Raw genomic sequence first — 22,710 nt, forward strand, 5'->3', positions numbered from 1 at the left:
CTTGTTCATCCAAAAGACAAAACAGAGGAAAGAGTAAAAGGAGGAGATTTGTATCGGATTCTGATCTCTATCTGGTTTGGAAATTTTTGAGTATTTATCCATCTATGGTTTCGAATAGCCTACCGGTTCGGATCATTTAACCGACCCGAAATTCAGATACCAACTACCAAGTACCAAGCCCCGAGTCAAACTGTAACGGTTGGAAATTCCTCACGAAGCCGGAGGGTGTTTTCGCGATAAATCTGATTGTGGCGCAAGTGTGAACACTTCTGAAAAATCCTCGCAGTTCAAAATCTTCTATGACACGGACACGGATAAACGACACTGAACACGCTGTTTTCATGCAATTTTCCATCGGAATCGTTACATAAAAGGAGACGACACGAGAACACTTTGGGAACGTCCCTTTTGCGTGAGTCTCCAAACAGAAGATCTGAAGACGAGAGACGTGGATCAAGACGGGACCTTTTCTTCGCTCTTCCCTCCTCGATCGATCTCAAAACCCTAACCCTAGATTGGGTTTCCTGGAGGGTTCTTCTTCTCAATCGTCGGTCCGAAGAGGAATTTCTTGGGCTTTGCTGATCCCTCCGACTTGAGTTGGCCATGGAGATGCAGGCGGGAGTCGGGCTCTCGAAGATTCTCATCCTCGTCGGAGCCGATAAATTTTCAGACCCTCTTCCTCTTTGCTTTCAGTGTGTTTCGTTTTTCTTTTTTTGTTGATTTTGTGTAAAGTAAGACACAGGATTGAGCTGAACATCGAACTATTGAGTTTTTGTTTTTCTTTTGCTATGGTTTTAGGGTATACTGGAGCGATCGTTATGAGGAACGGTAGGTTGTCGGATGTACTTTGGGATCTTCAGGTTAGATCTGAGTTTTTGTGTGTGATCTATTTGAAAATTTTGGTTTGGTTAATGATTCTACTTCTTGCGGCCAAGTGCAATTTTTGTGTATTTGGATGAAAGAGATTTATGATTGATTTTAACTTTTTAGATTATACACTCATGTATAGAATTTCGTCGTTGGAAGCTGGTTTTTCGTCTCCAATGGAATTACTGTGAATTGACTTTCTTTTGATAAAGTGGAAGTATCAGTGGGGAAACTCAAGATATATTCACATTACCAGGAAAATGTGCTTTTTACTATGCGTTTTCTAGTTTTGGGTAAAAGTAAAGAGTCATCTATGCTGAATTTTATGCCTTACTGCTTTTATATGTTGTGCCCGAAACATTCCTGGTTCTACCTTTTTTTAATATTTTCATTATTTCATGGGATTTTCAGTGAGAAACCTACTGAGTGCAACATTTCCTAAACTTGCTGTCAGATTTGATCCTTGTCTTTTCGTTTATTTTTTGCTTGGAGAGCATGTAACTTCACAATGTGTTTTTCCTCCATTGATTATCTGCAGTGAAGACCATCCATTCTATAGAAATTATTTATTGCTATTTTGTCATACGAAAACTTGCTTCGAGGATTTTGTTTTCTTTTTCCTGCTCATTTGGAACCTAGATGCGTGAATTCCTTCTTGTAAATATGAAAATTTGTTACTTAATGGTAAAACATGGTTTGTTTTGAAATTTGTTCATACCTTTTTTAGGTGTAGATACATATATAACTGTTTTTCCTGTGTTGTTTCTTTTGCTGTATCCTTTTTTTTTCATTCCTTTTGTTGTCACAGTCATTACTGAAGGGGTTGAATAAATCTGGTGAGCCATCCAATACCGAATCTGACTACTCAGAAGCCCTTTCTGCCCAGGTAACTGGGCCTTTTATTTTGTGTTTTAGAACATAATTTATTATCTTAGACAGAAAACCTAAAAGGTTGCTGAATTCTCTTCTTTTTTTTTGGAAAATGTTAGGTTTGAATCCGTAACTAAATTATGTACGATGCATGAATTCTAAGCCATCTTATTTTATTCTGTTTTTGTTAATTGGATTTTGAATGACCATGGTCAACTGGTCCTAAGTTGGATTAAGCATTTAGAAGTGATATTTTATGAGGGTTAGGTGGGTGATTTATGGGCTTTGGGCCATGCTCACAAGTGTTTGATGGGCTGGATGAAGGGCCGGGCTTGGCCCCTTTCTTAATTATGTGTGTGCATGCGGACATGCACATCACATACAAGGAAAGCTGAAGCCTGGGCCAATTTTTAATTACTCATGCATGTATACATGCATTCTTTCAGGGTTGCAAGCTCAGTCAAAGCATACGTGGGACCAGTTTTATAGGGCTTCTACCCAAAATATGTCCAAGCTTGGAGCGTAATAGGCCTGTCATCTGATCCTATTGTGCTGGATATTATTGGATGTCTTACTGACATCCTGTAATTATGTTTTTCCTTGCTAAGTTCTCAAAGTCTATACATGTGATTTTATTTAGCAGTGGTGAATGTTTTTCTGGCAGCAGTTACATACCTTTATTTGTGTTTATTTAGGTTCGACGGTTAGCAATGGAGGTTCAACAACTAGCCTCTACACGACAGATAACTGTTGTCAATGGAGATTCTGGTCAAACTGGTATCCCTCAGGCTCTGTCATGAAAGATCATGTTGTATTCCTATAGTAGGAGAACAAGTCTCTTTTTTGCCTATTTTCTATCAAATCTATGTGTTTTGCCTCTTCAATTATGGTCTCAGGGTTCTTTTCATGAAAAGCAGGCAGTTTTCAGATTACATTTTTTATGTGGCTTTCCTTTCAGCGGGATTTGTTTTTGGTGCATTCACTATGAAGCAATGTTGTCAGTATCAGAATCGGACCTGTATCGTTTGGCCAACGATTTAGGTGAATCGGCCAATACCAATTCTCAAGTGAATCGTTCTGAATCGGCCAAAAAACAATTAAAAAATATTACGTGTCAATTAGAACGTGACACATGTTAAAGCCATTAAAATAATATTAAAAAATTAATTTTAAGCTATTATTTACATTTATTAAAGAATAGCTGATTCAGATCAGTGTCGTATCGATTTTCTGGCGATATGGTGTATCAGCCGATTCAGGCCGATACGCTCCGATACTGACAACACTGCTATGAAGGGCTAGTAAGCCCGCTGAGAGACTTTTGTTTTTACTTGAGTGGATTGAATTTTAAGAATTTGCTGATTTTTTTCTCCAGGTAATATTACATCTTTTCTTGTGCCAGCTGCTGCCTTAGGGGCTTTGGGATATAGCTACATATGGTGGAAGGTATCAGTATTTAAGTAGTTTATATATCTTTCATCTCTATCTCTTTCTGCTTCAGTGGTACTACAGTTATATAATGTCCTGTTTTTCATTCTCTTATCATCCATTATACATTGATGAATTGGTATATTGTTTTTTACCTCAGAGCTATATTTGTAAACTATGATGAGTGACTGTTTCTCAAAACCATCCAGGGGTTGTCATTTTCTGATCTCATGTATGTAACCAAGCACAACATGGCAAATGCTGTTACAAGTATGACAAAACATTTAGAGCAAGTTTCTGCAGCTCTTGTGGTATGTGTTCTTCAACAAGCTCTATATGTTGGTTTTGTTTCGTTTTATAGGGATGTTTTTGGTCTGTATGGACTAGCTGCTGATTAAGTAGAAATTTCCAGTGGTACAAATAACAAGGGCTCTTGATTCCCATATTCTGTGAATTCTTGTTCATGTGCGATTGGAAAAGTAGTGTAAGTAATGTGGTGATTTTGATATTTTTACTTGTAATTCAGCTTTTCACATATTTAATAGTTTGAGATTCTATGGTCCTGTAACAGGAAACATGTAACTGAAGTTCATTTTCTCTACCAAGAAGTGTTTCCTTTGTATTAGAGTTAAAAATAACTCATGGAATATCATGCTTGTGATACTTTTTTTTCGGCTGTGTACAGGCCAGTGTTAGAGATACTGCAAATTCAACAGTTAAATTGAACTTCTGTTCATTATAATGCATATGGACTATTTTAGTGATTTAGTATGTTATAATTAAAGTTGGAGTTTTGATTGCATTGAGAAGCTCCTGTTCATTTCTGTAGGAGTTTCATAGTAGTGAAGTTTTATAGGTGAAAAACAGATGGATGATGGTGTTGGTTTTCTCTTTGTTTCATGTTATGTAAGTTTGAAAATCAAATGGCAACACATTCATGTTGCTACTAGTTGGATATGTTTTTGATGTTTAGAAAGTGCGTGTACAAAAATTGGTGAATTTGGGTACTGTGAGGAAATGCATAGGATAATCCAAAATCTGTGAGGAGAAATTAGACATTTTTATTTTTTTATATAGTGGCATACATCTTGTCATTTAGAGAATAGGTTGAGTCAACTCCTTTTGTATTTGATGGCTTACATTAAAAAGAGTTCCTTTTGTATTGGCACAAGGTGTTGGTAAAGCAGGGGCAGTATTGCTATGGGGCGAAGAGAGGTCAGGAACTGTTTATATGTCAAGAAGAAGACGATTCTCTTCTTGGAGTTGGGTTATGCACATCTTTGTTGAAAGTTGATCTGATCAAGGTGTTCTTATGTTTAAAATAAAATAAAATAATTGTTCAATTCAATATGTAAATTTTATTAATATTCTCCAAAATCAACGATGAAGAGAATTAAAATTGTAACGCCCCAAAATCCACTGCTTATAACTTTTAGCAGAATTTAGAAAGTTTTTGAAATCATTCGTTTATCAGAGTTTTTAAATAATAATTCAGCGGAAAACGGTGTTTGAAATAACAAGTCAATGGACCTTGGGCGCATTACAGCGCAAACTTTCGTTTACAAACAGATTTGCAACTCAATATATTTATAAGTTGAAGAATAAGAGCTTTGGTAACACAGTTTTAATAATTCAGAGTTTAATCAAAAAAGAGATTTTCATAGAAACTTTGTACCAAATTTACCAGAATGTTCTCACAAGCGAAACGTCAGGGAAAAAGTCTCATCTTGATCTCATCACGCCATCGTGCCATCGCAGCTGCATTTACTTGTACGTCACCTGCATATGAAATGGGTTAATTTCACAAAAAATGGTAGGTGCACAAGTGAGACAATATGGAACTGAAATAAGCAATTATAACAAGTAAAGAGTTATATCTAGCATGTGTAATAGAATATGCAAATAAACAAGTATTTCTAACATGAATAATTGAGTATATAAACAAATAAAGGTTTTCAATCTGAATAATTAATTATAAAGTCGAGTGAGCTATCGACTATCACAAGGTAAGCGTTCATTCAACACAACACATATACGATTTCACGGCAGGTAGATACATTAATCATAAAGTGCAAGCAATTGCACAATGAATAGTTCTATAAGTCAAAAAGCATAAGCAATTCGTAAAACACAAGTTATAAGCAATTGCACCACAAATAGATCATTTAATCATAAGATGTAAGCAACTTATTAGACAAACAATTACATTAGTCCTAGTTGTAAACTAGTTCGTAGATTACGAGCTGTAAGCAATTTGCACAGGAAGCAATTCTATCAATCATAAGAGATTTGAGCCAACAAGTGCTACATAAGCACGAATAATTTAAGCAAGTAGTAAAGCAAGTCACATGTATCATATTGCAACTAGCATAATGCTGTTATCATAAGTATTTAACTAGTATGAGCAGTTAGTTATTACTAGCAAAGAACTAGTGTAACACTACAACAGGCATGCATAGCTCAACGAGTAGTATACTGAACTATTGAGCAAACAAGCAAGTCATGTCACAATACGCACATCTCAAATAATGTTAATATGTTAACTTATGTTTTGATATTAGCTTGTCTTGCGGGCACGCACAAGGCACGAAACGTAGAAACAACCGAGATCGATTCCCGGGTTTATTATGCTATGTATTTTATAATACCCCGAATGACTGACTGAGTTCGCTCCTAAGGGGACGGTCAGTGACCAAGAGAGTAAATCCCCAAAGGCTACTTGTTCATACGATGCATCCAACTTCTGCAGAAGTGTTGAGCTAACTTTGTAGCCCCTTTCTCCTAACTCTGATGACTGAGAAAGCCGGGTCTTTTGCCTGTAATAGCCATTAATGGCCAGCCTATCGGAGTTTTTATACCATCCATCATTTCTCTTAATGAACCATGTCGAACGGGCACGACGAGGGTTTCTTAACCGCCGCCCCATTCTACATGCTCTGGTCCATTAGACCGACTCGAGCATCTTGCCTGTGAAGGCACATAGTTATCATTTAGTGAATTTTAACGGTTGTGCTCATTGCACACCATGAGGTTCATCAACCTCCTATGCTACTCATCGTAGTGTGCAGCATACCTGTTTAAAAGTACAACTACGATGAGGGGTATGGATTTTTCACAGAAAATTCCCAAAACAATGCTTTGCCAAAAATACATGGTGTAACCATTCAAGTTCAAACTTGCCATGCTCTGGCCCTTTAGACCATCACGAGCCTCTTACCTATTAGGCAATTAATAACATTACATGATTACAATAATGTGCCAAAAGCATATTTCGAGGTTACCAGAGACCTCTCATCCTATTCCTCATAGTCCAAACATATCGTACATATCTAAAAGTATAATTACGAAGAGAGGGGCATGGATTCTTTAAAAGAAATCCATCAACATCAACTCGCAAAAGAAGAGACAGGACGACCTAACAAAGTCTCGCAACAGAAGTGATGTAGCAACGATCTAGTGATGGTGCAAGTTTCTCAATAGAACCCTCGCCCAACCCATGCACATGCCGCCAAACAGGGTTATCCGAGTTGCATCGAATAGATGAATCTAAAACACTTCTCCCAAATATATCGATTTGGGAGATCCAGCCGCTATCTCACAAAAGACTTTCAAAATCTGCTTTACAAAACTATGCATTTCGAAAATATGTTTACGCCTAAGAATCATCCTTCTTGGAGAACCGAAGTACATGAGTGTGCGTCATGTCTTTTTAAAACAAATGAACGAAACGAAATACGCTCAAAGCTGCACTTAAGTGCAAGTCAACAAAAATCGAGCTCGTGCACAATACAGTGCGATGATAAGGTGTGATCGATCCCCAAAGTGCAAAACTGCGTGTCGAGCGCATAAACCTTATAAGCAGTGCACAAAGTACAAAATCGTACCTCGACTAAATAACCATGCTATCAAGTGAATACGCAAGACAGTGCACGAGGTACAAAACCGCACATCGGCTAAACAAATGTGCAAGCAAATAAATGCATAGGGCAGTGCACGAGGTACTAAACCGCGCCCCGACTAAACAAACATGCAAGTAAACATATAAGACAATGCACGAGGAGCATTGGCAAGGTAAAAATAGGAAAAAGACGACATAAAGAAAAGTGAAAGTAAAAGCCTAGGCACATAAAGCACAATGGCAAAATAAAGACAAGAAAGTAAAGACAGAAATGAAAGCGAAAGTAAAAGCCTAGGCACATAAAGCGTGACGACAAAATAAAGACAAGAAAGTAAAGACAAAGTAAATGCGGAAATAAAAGCCTAGGCACATAAAACGCGGCGGCAACAGAAAGTAAATGCAAGAAAAGTAAGCCTTGGCATATAGAACTAGACGACAATGAAAAGTAATAAAAAACGGAAAGAAAAAGGACAAGGATCGTGAAACCGCGTCCTTGAGTTAAATGTGTATATATATAGATATATGTATACATATGGTCCTTAGTTCTTTCTTTTTTCATTTAAGTTTTAATTGCTTAATTTAGGCTCGTTCATTGTCCTTTGTGCAACTTTCCTCTACCTTGGAGGGGTTGCGGTTCTGCATACGCTTGCGAGCGTAAGAGCTGATAGTCTCGACCCGCGGGGGCGCGTGCGGCTTCGTCGTGCAACCTGCGATGCGTAAAAAGGTTAGTATGCCAAAATCAAAACAAGAAGCGGGTCCGGTAAGACCTGCAGTGGTACCAGACCCCGATACGAGGGTAGGCGGGGAGCTCAACTCCCCGCAGAAGAGTAGCAGAGGCAGCAAAGGCAGGGAACCCTGGATTCCCTGCCTGCTGAAACAGCAAAGGCCCTTTGCCAGGGCCTTGCTGGCTACAGACGACAGACATAGGCAGAGGCAAGGAGCCTTGCTCCCTGCATGCCTGAGCAGCAAAGAGGGGTAGGGGCTCGCCCCCCTGCCAGCCCTGTGGAAGGTCGCATAGGCAAAAACAAGAGGGCAGAGGCAGGGGTGTAGCCCCTGCCTGCCTTTCTGCCAAAAGGAAAGGAAAAGAGGACACAGGGAGGTTCTCGCCCTCCACTGCCGAAACAGGGAAGGGTTGTGCCTAGGGGTGGCAAAACCTGACACGACCCACCAACCCGCTTCTTAGGCGGATTCGGGTTTGGCTTAAACGGGTTTGTGTCATAAACGGGTCGACCCGCCTAACCCGTTTATTAAACGGGTCGGGTTCGTGTCAGGGGCATGCCAACATGCAACTGGGCTGACCCGTTTAATAAACGGGTTAGGCGGGCGGGTCAACCTGTTTACCCGAACCCGACCCGTTTACTCGACCCGCCCGCCAACCCGACCCGCCCCACCTGCCCGCTAACCCGTTTACCCGACCTAACCCGTTTATTAAACGGGTTAACCGGGTCGTTTCGGGTTACCAGTTTAATAAATGGGTCGGGTTCGTGTTTGCCACAACCGACCCGTTTAATAAATGGGTCAGGTTCATGTTGAGGTATGCTGACCTGCCGACATGACCCGCCAACCCGACCCGATTGCCACCCCTAGTTGTGCCCCTCCCCTGTTGAAAGGGGAAGCAGGGAGGGCTTCACCCCCTATGTGGCTCCTTTGCTTTCTTATAAATAGGGGATTCCCCCTCTTGTATTCCTATGGCTTTGAGTCAAAGCCCAAGTGCTCAATAAAGTGATTCCAATATTTTTTATGCCGTTGTGCATTTGTGAGATTTTGTGAGTTGTGCTTTTGTGCACAAGTGTTCTAAAGTGTTCTTATTATGCATGTGTGCCAAGTTTATTATCAAGAATATTAAGGTCTTGATCTTAGTATCTTGTTGGAGATACTTTTACAGGCAGTAGTTGCCATTGCTCTATATTCCGCTTCTGTAGATGATAGTGACACCTTTTGTTGTTTCTTGCATTTCCATGAAATCAATGATTCACCAAGAAACACACAAAAACCAGTTGTTGAGTGCCTATTATTTGAATCTCTTCCCCAATCAGCATCAGAGTATGCAATAAGATCTAAGTAGGAAGAAGAAAATAGAAAAACTCCCTTATTTATTGTACTTCTGACATATTTAATGATTCTCTTGACTGCACTCATATGAGCTGATGTTGGAGCATGTTGAAATTGACTGACTATATGTACAACATGAGCTATGTCAGGTCTTGTAATACTTAGATACATAAGAGATCCCACGAGCTGTCTGAAAGGGGTTGGGTTGTCTAAGAGAACTCCATCATCGGCTCGTATCTTCATTCCAAGAGTCTCTGGGGTGTCAACAACTTTATCATCTGATAGTCCTGACTTGTCAATAATATCTAAAACCAACTTTGTTTATGACAATATGTATCCTCTGTTAGAGTAGGATACTTCTATACCAAGAAAGTATGTTAGAAACCCAAGATCTGTCATTTCAAAGAATTTTTTCAAAAAATGTTTTACTTTCTTGATTCCTTCTTTGTCACTACCTGTAATCAACATATCATCAACATATAAAATTAAAATTATAATACCTGTAGAAGAATTCTTGATAAATAAAGTTGTATCAGTATAGCATGGTTTAAAACCATATCTTGTAATAACATTGTTAAAAGTATCAAACCAAGCTATAGGTGCTTGTTTGAGGCCATACAATGCCTTTTTTAATTTAAGCACTTAAAGGGATTATCAATCCCGGTGGAACATCCATGTATATTTCCTCATTAAGATTCCCATTGAAAAAAGCATTTTTAGCATCCATTTGAAATATATTCAAAATTTTAATAGCTGAAATAGCTACAAGCTTCCGAACTGTGGTCATCCTAGCAACATGAGCAAAAGTTTCTTCGTAATTAACTCTGTATTCTTGAGAATATCCTTTGACAACTAGCCTGACTTTATGTCTTTCAAAGGATCCATCACTTTTGGTTTTTACCTTAAAAACCTATCTACAACCTATGGTCTTTTTTTCGATGGGTAAATTTAGAATTTTCCAAGTATTAGCTTCTTTAAGAGCATCTAATTCTATATGCATAGCTTTTATCCACTCGGGTAAATTTTTGGCTTCATTGTAACATGAGGGTTCAAAGTAAGAATGAATAGCTATAAGACAAGCTCTATGTTTAGGGGAGAATGAGTCATAAGGCTCAAATTTATTTGGGATCCTTGATGTTCGTTCAGATCTACGAATAATCGTTTGTTCTGACGATATTTCTAATGTTTCATGATTACTTTGATTTCCATCTTCATTGGTTGTATTTCGATTCCTTCTAGTGTATACTATTTGTAACGCCTCAAAATTTAACCCAAATTTTTAGAGGATTTTTTTTGTTTTTTTATAACAACGAAAACAACCATTTTATTGGGTTAAGCATTCAGGCGCATTACAGGAGTGATCAAGCAACAACATTTATTTTATTCCAAATAAATAATGACATCAGAGTTCCAAATGACATGAATACTAATAAATTGAAATTTAATCTGAGATGTCCCGAAAACACAATAAATCAATATCTCGATCAATGCCTTATCCCACAGTCGCTCATTATACCCTATACCTTACCTGCAAAACAGTAAGATAATTGGAATTATACTACAACTGTCTAAGTAGGAAAATACTGTGAATTTGACAAATATACTAAGTAACAAGTATGCAAAAGATTTGTTTAATTACAGGTAATAAGGCATGATACTAAGCATAGCATGAAAATCTAAACATGACTAAACTACTGCACATTGTCAATTTACGTTTCTAACTAGTATATATGAGCACTAACAGGATCAAATCAACAATCACAGAAGTAAAGAATTTAATTCATGCTAAGTTAACTAATGACAGATGAAAACGCAATGTAAATAATATGAACTGAAGTACTACATCAACAAATTCTAAGAATCTAACTAACATATGTGAACAATAGCAGGCTCAAATCAAACTAACAGATATACTGAATTTATTTTATATTAATTTAAATAATCACATGCTAAAAGTAACTATTAATATGTTAAAGAGCAAACTTGTCAACTCCCTACTCAACTGATCTACACAAGATATTTTTAAGTTAGTGTTTTTCTTTAATTATCCTGCGGGTACACGCGGGCCAAGGCAACCATTTCAGAAGAGATCATTCGGAGGGTTTATTATGCATTGATGTTTTATTAATCCAAATATTCTAACTGAAACTGTAAATCCTAAGGAAGTGGTCAGTGACCGAGAGAACCTCTCAAAGGCCCAACACAAACAGGATGCATCCCTAACTTCTGCAGAATAACGTGGAGCTACCGCTTAGGACAAATTTGGTAGTCCGGGTCTCCTAACTCTGATAACTGGGGACCAACGAGCCGCTGTTGCTTGAAGCCAGAAACACATGTCCTCGGAGTTTTGTACCACCTACCCTCTTCAAGGTAAGCCCGAATTTGAGTGAGTTGCTCTCTTATTAATTTGTATTTCTCGATATGTTAGGGTTTTCCCTGATTTGAACCCAGTACTCAAAGATACTAGAGTTCCCCAAAGCTTTGAATCATACCACATTAAGAGTAGATCTCCAATCATTCATACCTCAATTAGGTATGTTAACCAAACTTTGTTCATTTAATTGTGCAGACCCACTCAGAGTGCTCCAGTACATTTAAACTGTCAAGCACGAGTGCCCCGGTACCTTTAAACCAATCAGACTCGATTACCAGATCATCATTCATCATCATTATATTTTTTTTTCAATAGCAAACTGCCACAACCTACCATTAGGTTTTAAACTTACAACGTCCCAACACAGGGTGACGTGCACTGACAACTCTTGCCAAATAAACAAAGACCCGTTTGTTTCCTTTAGAGAGTATGCAATGTAATCTCAAAGATTTGGTAACACATTCTCATTTGAACATTCCACAAGGTATACAACTTAGTTGGCATTTGATAATTTCATAAAATATGTGGTTTATTAGGCATTTGCACTTCAAAAAAATATGCAACTTGACATGCATTTGAACAATAGAGAATAAGCAGCTTAGTAGGCATTTGATCCCCAACAAATATGCATCTAAATCACAACTGTAAGTCATAGTACATGCGTCTTGCATTCAATCGCAAGAAGTATGGTGCAAAGATGAAGATCATGTGTAATATCATGGTGATGTTCTAAAGAAAATACCAAACTCATTTTCAGTATAACACACAGAGTTCATGCAACAGCCTAACACCACTCACATTTTGCATAGATGAAGTGCATATGAACAACCATTCTTCACAATTCAAGTTATATAAACCCACCATAAAACAACCACCAATCTATGTAGAATCACAATATTTGTTGTTCATATTCATTTGTAAGAGTGAATCATGGCACATGCAACTTCCTTGCTTTTACAGAAGCTGAAACTAAGAGCTACGATTAAAGATCATTCATATAGTAGTAAACTGACTTTTCTCTTCCTTTCACATTCATATAGATGCTTGAGACTCATGACAACAACAACAACAACAACAACTACTACTACGCCTTCATCCCAAAACAATTGGGGTCGGCGATATGAACCAAAAAAGAAAATCATTCTGGGTCTTCCACATGAATCCTTCTCCTCCAATCATTTCTATCCAATGCCATGTCCTCGGTGAGGTTCAAAGCATTCATATCCTTTTCTATCATCTCCATCCAAGTCTTCTTAGGCCTACCCCAACCTCTTTTAACTAATATATTTTCTCATTTCTTCATCCTTCTAACTGGAGCATCATTAGGCCTTCACTGAATATGTCCAAACCACCGTAAACGATTCTCTCTCATCTTATTTTCAATGGATGCAACGCCTACCTTCTTACGTATCTCCTCGTTTCGAATCTTGTCTTTTATTGTATTTTCGCACATCCGTCTAAGCATACACATCTCAGCTACACTCATTTTTTGAATATGATGTCTCTTGGCAGCCCAACATTCTGTACCATATAGTAAAGCGGGCCTAATAGTCATCCTATAAAACTTTTCCTTCAACCGCAATGGCATTCTACGATCACACAACACTCCAGTTGCACTTTTTCATTTCATCCACCCAACCTTTATCCTATGATTTACATCTCCATCAATTTCTCCATACTTTTGAATGATAGATCCCAAATATTTGAAACAGTCATCCACCGGTATTTCTTGCTCACCAAGCTTCACTAGACTCCCATCACTAATTCGTTGTGTACTAAACCGACATTCCATATATTTTGTCTTACTCTTACTCAATTTAAAACCTCTTGCTTCCAATGTCTGTCTCCATAATTCTAACTTAGCATTAACTCCAGCTCTAGACTCATCACTCAAAACAATATCATCAATAAACAACATACACCACGACACATTTTCTTGAATTGATCTCGTAAGCTCATCCATCATTATAGCAAATAGGAAAGGGCTTAATGCAAATCCTTGATGTAACCCAACCGTTATAGGAAAATTGGTTGTCACCCCTCCACAAGTGTGGACGTTGGTTACTACTCCTTCGTACATATCTTTAATTATACTAATGCACTTGAGAGAAACACCTTTCTTCATCATTGTCCACCAGAGAACATCCCTAGGTACCCAATCTTTGTTCCTCTCTCTATATCTCTCAATAAGTTGTCTAAGAAGATGTATAGCTTCCATAGTCGATCTTTCAGGCATAAAACCAAATTGATTCTCTGATATCATGACAACCTTCCTCAACCTATACTTAATCACCCTCTCTCAAAGTTTCATAGTATGACTCATGAGTTTTATACCACGATAGTTTGTGCAATCTTGTATATCACCCTTATTCTTATATAGAAGCACCAAAGTACTCTTCCTCCACTCATTAGGCGTCTTATTTGTCCGCAAATCTTGTTAAAAAGATTTGCCAACCATTCTAAACCTTTCTCACCCAAGCATTTCCAAGCCTCGATAGGTATACCATCTGGGCCAACTGCCCTTCTTGATTTCATTTTCTTCAAGGCCTCTGCAATTTCTTTCTTTTGAATCTTGCACATGAAGTCACGATTCATCTCATGAAAAGGAATGGAGAAGTCTCCAAGATCCTGAGCATGACTTCCATTAAATAGTTTATCAAAATAATCTTTCCATCTCTGCTTGAGACTCATGACTGATCTTTTAATATTAAAATTGTCGATTTTCCAGTTGAGCACATAGTTGGGTTGGAAATATAGATAGGCAAACACATACTCTGGTATTTTTACATTATAGAAAATGCACAGATTCATATATGTGTTAAAATGCAGAAAATGCACAGGTTTATAGGTTTGTCATGGACTTTAATACACAAAAATGTAATTTCTATCATGGATCCTCACAGAAATTTAATTTCTATTAACAAACTTACTCCCTATGATCATTCAACCATTGTATTTAACCCATAAATGTCTAATGGAATTACATAGGGCACTACACCAAAGTTTAAAACCATTATTAAGATTAAAACAACAAAATACTGTCATTAAAATTAACCTATATCAATTTCAGTCAACCCCTATCACAGACAATCAACGTTGTTGTTGTGCTACCTCAACTAAGAGACTTTAATATTAGTTCCTACATAGTCAGAAGTATGTATGTATTATTGATTATTTATCTAATAGAATATGTCAAAAGGTTTTATGACACAACTCAGGAATATTTCTAAAAAGTCAGAACATGCTCATGAGAAATATTGAATAGTCCATGTTCACACATATTGGCATTAAAATTAACAATGAGATGTCAATTGAAAACCTATAACTATCGACTTTCAGTCATGGAACCAAAAGAAAACAGAATGTCCGACCTCTATTCCTGTAATCTATTTAACATAGCATAATGTGGACAATGTAAATGCACAACCTTTTTATCCCATACAGTTTCAGAACTCAGAATACCTCTATGAGAGTTTTGGATCAGTTTAAGTTGTGTATATTGATCATTTAGTTTAATGCTGAGTATCACATGGCATTACATCCAGTGCCACTACAAATTTTTCAGTTAGCTATCTCAGGAAATATCACATGCACCACAGGTTTTATTCATAAAACAACATATTGTTTTCCAAAATTAAGCAGTCATGCAGAATAGATTGAGTAAAAAAAAACATACAGATTCATTGCTGCAAAACACATACATTTTCAGGTTTAGGTTAAGATACACATACGCAGATTCATTAATGCAAACATGCAGTCATACATATCAGAAATCTTTCTGTGTATGTTACCCTGCTAAAACACGTATCACAACTACAGGCTAGGGTTTCGGTCCACAGACCTCACACCCAAATACGCGACAATCTCACAACTTGGAATCTAATCTCTCCTTGATTTCTCACATCGGATTTAGTATTTTATGTGAGTACACTGTTTATTGATATGGTAAACAGGGGATCAAACGAAGGGCTCCCATGTGTGCAACTCAAGTCAATCCATGTGCAAATACCAAAACTCATACCAACCGGAAATTCACATGATAGTACATCGGGTTCAAGGACTTATGCTAATGCTGAAAGAAAACAAGAACAGTGTTGAATCCCAGTGCAAACCCTTTAACCATTTTTTTTTCAATTTGGGGTTCACGGCCACCTATCCCCAAATTTTTCGATTTGGGGTTTACAGCAACTCTAAAACCCCTTTCTCTTCGATTTGGGATTTACAACCACCCTAAGTCCCCAAATTTGTTTCGATTTGGGACTTACGGTAGACCAAAATCCCAAATTCCTGATTTAGGTTTCACGGTATATGCTAAAATCACCGTAAAAACCTACATTGCATGCTTGAAACGTGGTACACTTGCCAAAACACAGTAAAATCCTACCTGTTTTGAGCTTTTTCCCCTCTTTCTTCGATTTACTCTTTCGACCGCCGTGAATCCAAGTGGTCCCCTTGCTGCCGTGCTCGTGTGAGCCCCTTTTTTTTTCTCTACGTTTTTCTTTCCTCCCTTGTAATGGCAGCATATTGATACGAGAGTTCTTCTGGTTGAACCGCGCAACAAGGGGAGAGAAGAAGATGAGGAAGAAGACAGAGGGCATGAGAGGGAGGAAGGTCTCAACAGGGGCCAACAACTAGAGGAAAAAGGAGAGGAAGAGGAAGACAGGGGGGAAGAGGTCGTGGAGGCTTACTTGCGAGGGAGCTGATGTCGATGGGTGACCGATGGCGTCGACTCAGTCACACGCAGGGAGGTGAGAGCGTGGAGGAGCTTGTAGGGGAGAGGGTCGGTTATCGTGCGAGGTCGCCGGCGGCATCGGCCGACGTCGGGCGGTCGTCGAGGTGCGCCGGACGGGAGGAAGCGAGGGAGAGGAGAGCGCCTGGCTCGCTGGGGTTTGCAGAGGGGAGGCCACCGAGAGTGGGAGCAAGGAGGGCACAACCGAGAGGGAGGCGAGAGGGGAGGAGCGCAAGGTCAAGAGGAGAGGAGGACCGGATAAATAGAGGGAGATGGGGAGAGGAGACGATTACGAAAACCGTGAGAGGAAGGGGATAAGCCTGATCGGCTATAGCGTGAAGGAGGGCTTCATGCAACCGCCCCTCTTCTCATAAGGGCAAACAAAAACCTTATTTAGTTTTTTTTTAACACACATACGGGTGTGGGTCTGGGTCGACCGGACTCGTGACCCGCGACCCCCCCTTCGTTGGGTCCACTTTTGCTCCTATCCGGATCCATCCGCGGATCCGTATCTCCTAAGATATTTATTTTTATGTATTAATATTGATTTTTTTTTTATATAAACCCAACTAAAACCATCCAGATCTAAGGATCCAAATCTTTTGATTTGGACCATGCCCTAATGGATGCTATGGTTCCAGGACCCCATGCATTTATGGGTCCAATAAGCAAAGGTGGGTACGCCCAAGGATCCGAAACATTATAAAATTTCTGGTACGATTTCAAATAAAGTATCATGGATCCACAAGTAAATTTTTATTTGGGCCTTATGGTTTCCAATGTGAAATCTCCATAATTTCAAAATATCTAATACTCAAGATCCAATTAAAGCAAAGTGGATCCAAACATAAAAATTTCACTTGGATCCTTGTCAAATCTAATCTCCGATGTTCGGGATCCAAAAAGAAATATTGTGGATCCAAACTTCGCATAAGCTACTATGGATCCCATGAAAGTGTTATAGATCCGATATAGAAATTTTCCTCATAAAAATCCGGTTTCAACATCGTGGATCAACTCCATTCATCCTGGATCCAATATCCAATATAACCCTGATATTGAGGATCCAATATCAGAGATTCGATCCATTTGCCTAAAATCCCTTATTGGTTATCCAATTAAAATATTCGTGATCCGTTATCTAAGATTCAAATGGAATATTGAAGATCCAAATAGGATATTCGAGATCCAAGTACGAATAAACAATTAAAACAATAAAATATCCTTGTATAAGCTTAATGACTTAAATTTTAAGTTTATTTATATGGTAAAATTCATGGGTATTACACTATTGGTTCAGCTGTTATATCCATCTGGAAATCTTGCTTTAAACTCTTCGCACCCAAATACGAGATGCTCCTTCTTTGCATTTATTGAGATGCTTTCTACACGAGCATCATAATTGGAATAGCCTTATTACTCCAAAGAAATCCATTTCCCAATAAGAGGTTCTACACAAATATTTTCATCATTAGACAACAATTTAAACAAGAATGAGTAATCAGAATTTATGTCTTGCGACATGTTTTCTTCAAATCCACTTTCATTTTCAACAAAATTAACATTCCTTGAGACGAGAAGTTTATCATTTTTTATATCATAACATTTAAATCATTTTTGTGTTTCAGAATAACCAATGAACACATAGGGAATAGCCTTAGAGGACAGTTTATCTCCTTTATCATTTAAAACATAACATTTGCAACCAAAGATTCTCAGTCTTTGATAGTCAGGTTCATATTTAAATAAATTTTTAAAGGGAATTTCATTGAACAATGTTTTTGAAGGCATCCTATTTATAAGATACACTGAAGTTAACGCAACTTCGGCCTAAAGATTTTTTGGAACATTTTTAGCAATAAGGAGAGTCCTTGTAGTTTCCATAATGTGTCTGTGTTTTCTTTCTGAAATTTCGTTTTGTTGTGGAGGTTTAGGACACGATCTTTGATATAAAATTCCTTCATTTTCTAAAAATTGTTTAAATTCATTTGACAAATATTCTCCTCGAGAGTCAGTTCAGAGGATTTTGAGTTTACTTTCAAATTGATTTTTAATCATGTTATGGAATGTAAGATTGCGAATATATCAGATTTAAATTTAAGAAAGTAAATCCAACAATATTTAGTGAAATAATCGATAAACACAACATAGTAGGAGAATCCTCCTTTAGATGCAGCGGGTGCAAGACCTTACACATTTGAATGAACTAATTTAAAAGGCATTGAAGAATAAAAAGTTCTTTGACCATAAGGAAATGCTGTCATTTTACCAAATAAACATTCTTTACATTCAAAATTTTCTTTACAAATATTCTTGGTAACAGGTACAAAATTTAATTTCTTTATATTTGGATGCCCAAGTCTTTTCTCGGACTGACGATCTTGTACCCAACATTTATTTGATGAGAAAATAACATCACATCCATGATCCGAGATTTGCGAAACTGAAAATAGGTTAAGAGGAAGTTTATGTATAAATATTATTTTTGAAATATAAAATTTGTTATGTTTTGACAAATCATTTTTAAAAGTTCTAATACCTTCTATTTCTAAGGCAGTACCATCAACAGTGGAAACAAATGATGTTTTTGAATTAGATTGACATTCAGATAATATAGACTTAAGGAGTCATATGAAAAGAAGCTCCTGAATCAAGGAACCAAGAGCACATGCCAGGAGTGAAAGATGATGCAATGACCGCTCCTGAGGTAGATCCTTTAAGCAATGGTTGTAATGCCTCCGTCAGTTGAGATAAGGATTTGGTGTGGTCCTTGAGATTTAAAGTCTCCTCATCTTGTTTTGATGGTACAACGAAAACACGTTTTTCTTGAGGCCTAATGTGACCGGGCTCATTATAGTTATGGCAAGTGATTTTTGATTCTCTTCTATTTCTATTAAAGTGAGGCGGTTTGTATGGCTTAATGTAATGTCCTGGTTTTGATGCGGCAAAAGCACATTCCTCTTCTTGACCATTGCTAGAGGTAGCAAGAACACTAACATTTTTACTCATGTTTAGCTTAGTTTCTTCTCCACTAAGTTTAGTGAGAATCTCATGAATAGAAGGAGGCGATGAAGATGATAGCAAAGAGGCCCTTGCTTGTTTAAATTTGGGTCTCAAACCATAGAGGAAAGCGAAGAGTCTATCTTCTTCAACTTGAATTCTTCGCATTTTTATACACTTACCTTCCCATTTGGGTTCAAATTGGGCAAGTTGGGTCCAAATGGAAGATAATTCCATAAAGTAGTCTTACATTTTTATCTCCTTGTTTGATATTTCTAACATTTTCTTAGAGATAATATTTGTGAGCCATATCTTTTTTAGTAAACATACCTTTAAGATATTTCCATGCTTCATTTGCCTTTTTGTAGCATAATAGATTTGAGGCAATTTTTGTCTCAACTCTACTTAGCATCCATGAAAGAATTTTTGCGTTTCTCATTTTTCATTCATTCAATTTCTTATAATATTCTTTCATGGCTTTGTTTCTTTCTTCAAGACTAGTCTCAACCCCATTTTCACCTAATGAAATTTTGGGAGTGGGTTCAAGAATAGTACTTTTTACGAATCCCCACAAACCTTGACCTTTGATGAACGTCTCCAAGTGTCCCGCTCAAATGTTATAGTTGCTTCCTTCAAGTTTGAATGACGGAATAAAATTAGAATTGCTTGTATTGTGTGGAAAAGACTCACCCATGATGAATTAGAGGAGAAAGAGAAATCACCACCACGAAGTAGAGTAAGCATGCTTTATGAGGTAGCCCACCAATGTACCGTTGATCATACATCACGCTCTGATACCATGTGAGGAGACTAACATCCAATCAAGTTTCCAACTAACTTGATATTTCAAATATTAACAAGCATATGCTAGTACAAAGTAGCATTCACGTATTCACACCACAAACGTGAGAAAAGTGCTTCAAATGCACTGTTTTATTAATGAACATAAGGGAGTAAAAACTCTTTTAAAAGACTACTTTTACAATGGGCTGAAGCCCTTATTTATAGCGGTAAACCAAAGAGAAAGAGACGCCCAACGACTCTTATAGTTTAGGCAGACTGTGTTAGCTGTACACAGTCTGTGTGTTAGCTGTACACAGTCTGTCATTATCAGACTGTGTCAGCTGCACAGTCTGTCATTAACTGAGAAATAAAAAGAACCAAAAAATAAAGTAAAAAGTAAAAACTACAAAAAAGAAAAAGATTACAAATATATATGTATGTATTTTAAATATGTATTTATATATATATATACTTATACATATAGCATTAAGAAGAATATATATATATATATATATATATATATATATATTCAATTATATACATATATGTATTATTTTCTAAACTTCCAATTGGGTCACCCAAGTGTGGTGGACTTTGTGCATTTGCGCACTAAGTTACCAATTACAGAATTCTTTTTTGTGTCATTTTTTTTTCCTGTAATCTGATTTTCTCTTCACCACTCAGATCTGAGACTTGCTATCAGATTGCCTTGGCGATTAAGAATGAGGTTTAAGATTTGGAAGCTGTGGGAATCCAGGTCAGTGTTCAATATATTTAGTATGTTACCATTAATTTCATTAGCACGTTTTGGGAACAACTTTACCTGGGCAGTGCTCCTGTGAAGTTACTGGTACATCTGGTCTTTTAGCTGGTGCGGGTTGGCCCCTTATTACTTAGCCAACTCTCATGAAAAGGCTGAATTGTCTCAGCTGAGGCAATGGCACATAGGTACTCAATTTTACTCCCCATGGAACACATAAAAGTAGTTTCACCGTGTCTTACAGGTGTATCCATATGACGTAGGCCTTAGCTCAGTGTTAGAGGGTCCATCTGGCATTTCCTGACTTACTCTTGAGGGGAATTCACATTCTCTTTTTATTTGCACTCAGGTAATCCATGTTGGGTAGAACATCTTGGCTGAGCTATTTGCCTATTTGACTCAGAAATATAGAATACATGTTTCAGTGTATATTGCTGTGAAATTGCGACCCAAACAGCTGGTTTCTTCTACAACTTTTTTTGGCTTTGACTGAGCCCTTTTAAGGATGGAGATCAAACAGAGTTAGCCAGTCACTCGTGCACTTGTCCATTTGAAGACTGAGTCAAGCCATTAGATTCAGACATTTAGTTTTAAAATTGGGCATTGCACATGGAGAATTTTATGTCATCTGATTCTTGGAAGTTTCTGTTGGACATGCAGGTGATCCAAATTGATGAAGCTGCACTAAGAGGACTACCACTGCAAAAGTCGGACCAGGCCTTTTATCTTGACTGGGCAGTCCACTCATTCCGAATAACAAACTGTGGTGTCAAGGATACCACACAGGTCCTCTCTTTCATCTCCCACATTACTTTTTCCTTTTGGTTTATGCGCTCATTTTAGCCTGTCTCCCTCTTATCACCACCCTTTATCCAAACGAATGGCAAGGGTTATGGCATGGCTTGCAGGGAGGGGCAACCATTTGTGGATGGTCCCACTGCTGGACAAGACACAAACTCCTGGTTTTATATTCTGTGCCGTAAAAAATTTAACCGGATTCTTGCACTATGAGAACTGTGGCTTAAAAGGAGATTACTTTCAAAGAGTAAAGAGAATGATAGGCTCTCTTATGCCATAGAAGGAAACATTTTTTTGTGCATGGTTTGAGGTCCCAGGGAGTGTGTTTCTGCCTGCATTAAAACTCAGAAGAAAATAGCTATGTTGATCACAAGTACATTAGGGGTTGTTTTTCTTCTTACTTTCATCTATATGATACATGTGCTGGCCTTCAGGCCCAGGCCAGGGCATTATTAGATGAGGAAATCTATAGGCTATATTTAACTCTCATGTGCCTGTTATACGTTTAACTCTTATGTGCCTACTATCTTCTTGCCATGTTGAACTGCAGATTCATACATGTGCTATTCCAATTTCAACGACATAATCCATTCCATCATTGACATGGATGCGGATGTGATTACAATTGAGAACTCCAGGTCTGATGAGAAGCTTATATCAGTATTCCGTGAAGGTGTTAAATACGGTGCTGGAATTGGTCCTGGTGTCTATGACATTCATTCACCAAGGATAGCTGCTGCAGATGAGATTGCAGAGCAGATAAAAAAGATGCTGGCTGTACTGGAGAATAACATACTGTGGGTCAACCCCGACTGTGGGCTGAAAGACCAGGAAGTACGGTGAAGTTGTTCCAGCACTGACCAACATGGTAGCAGCAGCCAAGCTTCTAAGATCCCAGTTGGGCAGCTCAAAGTGAGATCTTGAATTGAGTTGAAATGGTGAATTTTGTTCATTATTTCCTCTGCAATGTTTTATAAATTTTAGATGGTTGATCGTAAATTTAGTTCTGTATTTACTATGCCGTCTCTGGTCACTTTGTTATAAAATTGCTTAAAGAACAGATCACCTAATTGACTAGTGTCACCAACGTGGAGTACTTAAATCCCCCATCAGCAAAGGCGCTGCTATAATGTGAGTCCTATTCTTAAACA

The 22,710-nt window shown here is 37.9% G+C and overlaps 2 long non-coding RNA genes across 4 annotated transcripts; one reads left to right on the top strand and one right to left on the bottom strand.

Annotated features, from left to right (window-relative positions):
• The first annotated feature begins 798 nt into the window (after positions 1 to 798).
• Positions 799 to 22,708, top strand: LOC149828539 (uncharacterized). 3 transcript variants are annotated; one of them, XR_016434044.1, is made up of 8 exons: positions 799 to 860; positions 1,676 to 1,753; positions 2,184 to 2,514; positions 3,113 to 3,183; positions 3,375 to 3,476; positions 20,686 to 20,758; positions 21,422 to 21,547; positions 22,110 to 22,708. It is a non-coding gene; the product is annotated as an uncharacterized LOC149828539 (long non-coding RNA). The 3 variants fall into 3 exon arrangements; XR_016434042.1 differs by lacking the exons at positions 799 to 860; positions 1,676 to 1,753; positions 20,686 to 20,758; positions 21,422 to 21,547; positions 22,110 to 22,708 and adding exons at positions 3,578 to 3,649; positions 3,737 to 3,766 and having other exon boundaries at positions 2,382 to 2,514; XR_016434043.1 differs by lacking the exons at positions 799 to 860; positions 1,676 to 1,753; positions 20,686 to 20,758; positions 21,422 to 21,547; positions 22,110 to 22,708 and adding an exon at positions 3,578 to 3,775 and having other exon boundaries at positions 2,382 to 2,514.
• LOC149828540 (uncharacterized) lies at positions 4,058 to 16,533 on the bottom strand. Its single transcript, XR_016434046.1, has 3 exons — positions 16,178 to 16,533; positions 15,874 to 16,030; positions 4,058 to 4,944 (listed from the first exon to the last, which is right to left on the bottom strand). It is a non-coding gene; the product is annotated as an uncharacterized LOC149828540 (long non-coding RNA).
• Positions 22,709 to 22,710: the final 2 nt, after the last annotated feature.

This window comes from Nuphar pumila, chromosome 9 (assembly GCF_984573655.1).
Source record: "Nuphar pumila chromosome 9, dmNupPumi1.hap1.1, whole genome shotgun sequence".
NCBI classification, from domain to species: domain Eukaryota; kingdom Viridiplantae; phylum Streptophyta; class Magnoliopsida; order Nymphaeales; family Nymphaeaceae; genus Nuphar; species Nuphar pumila.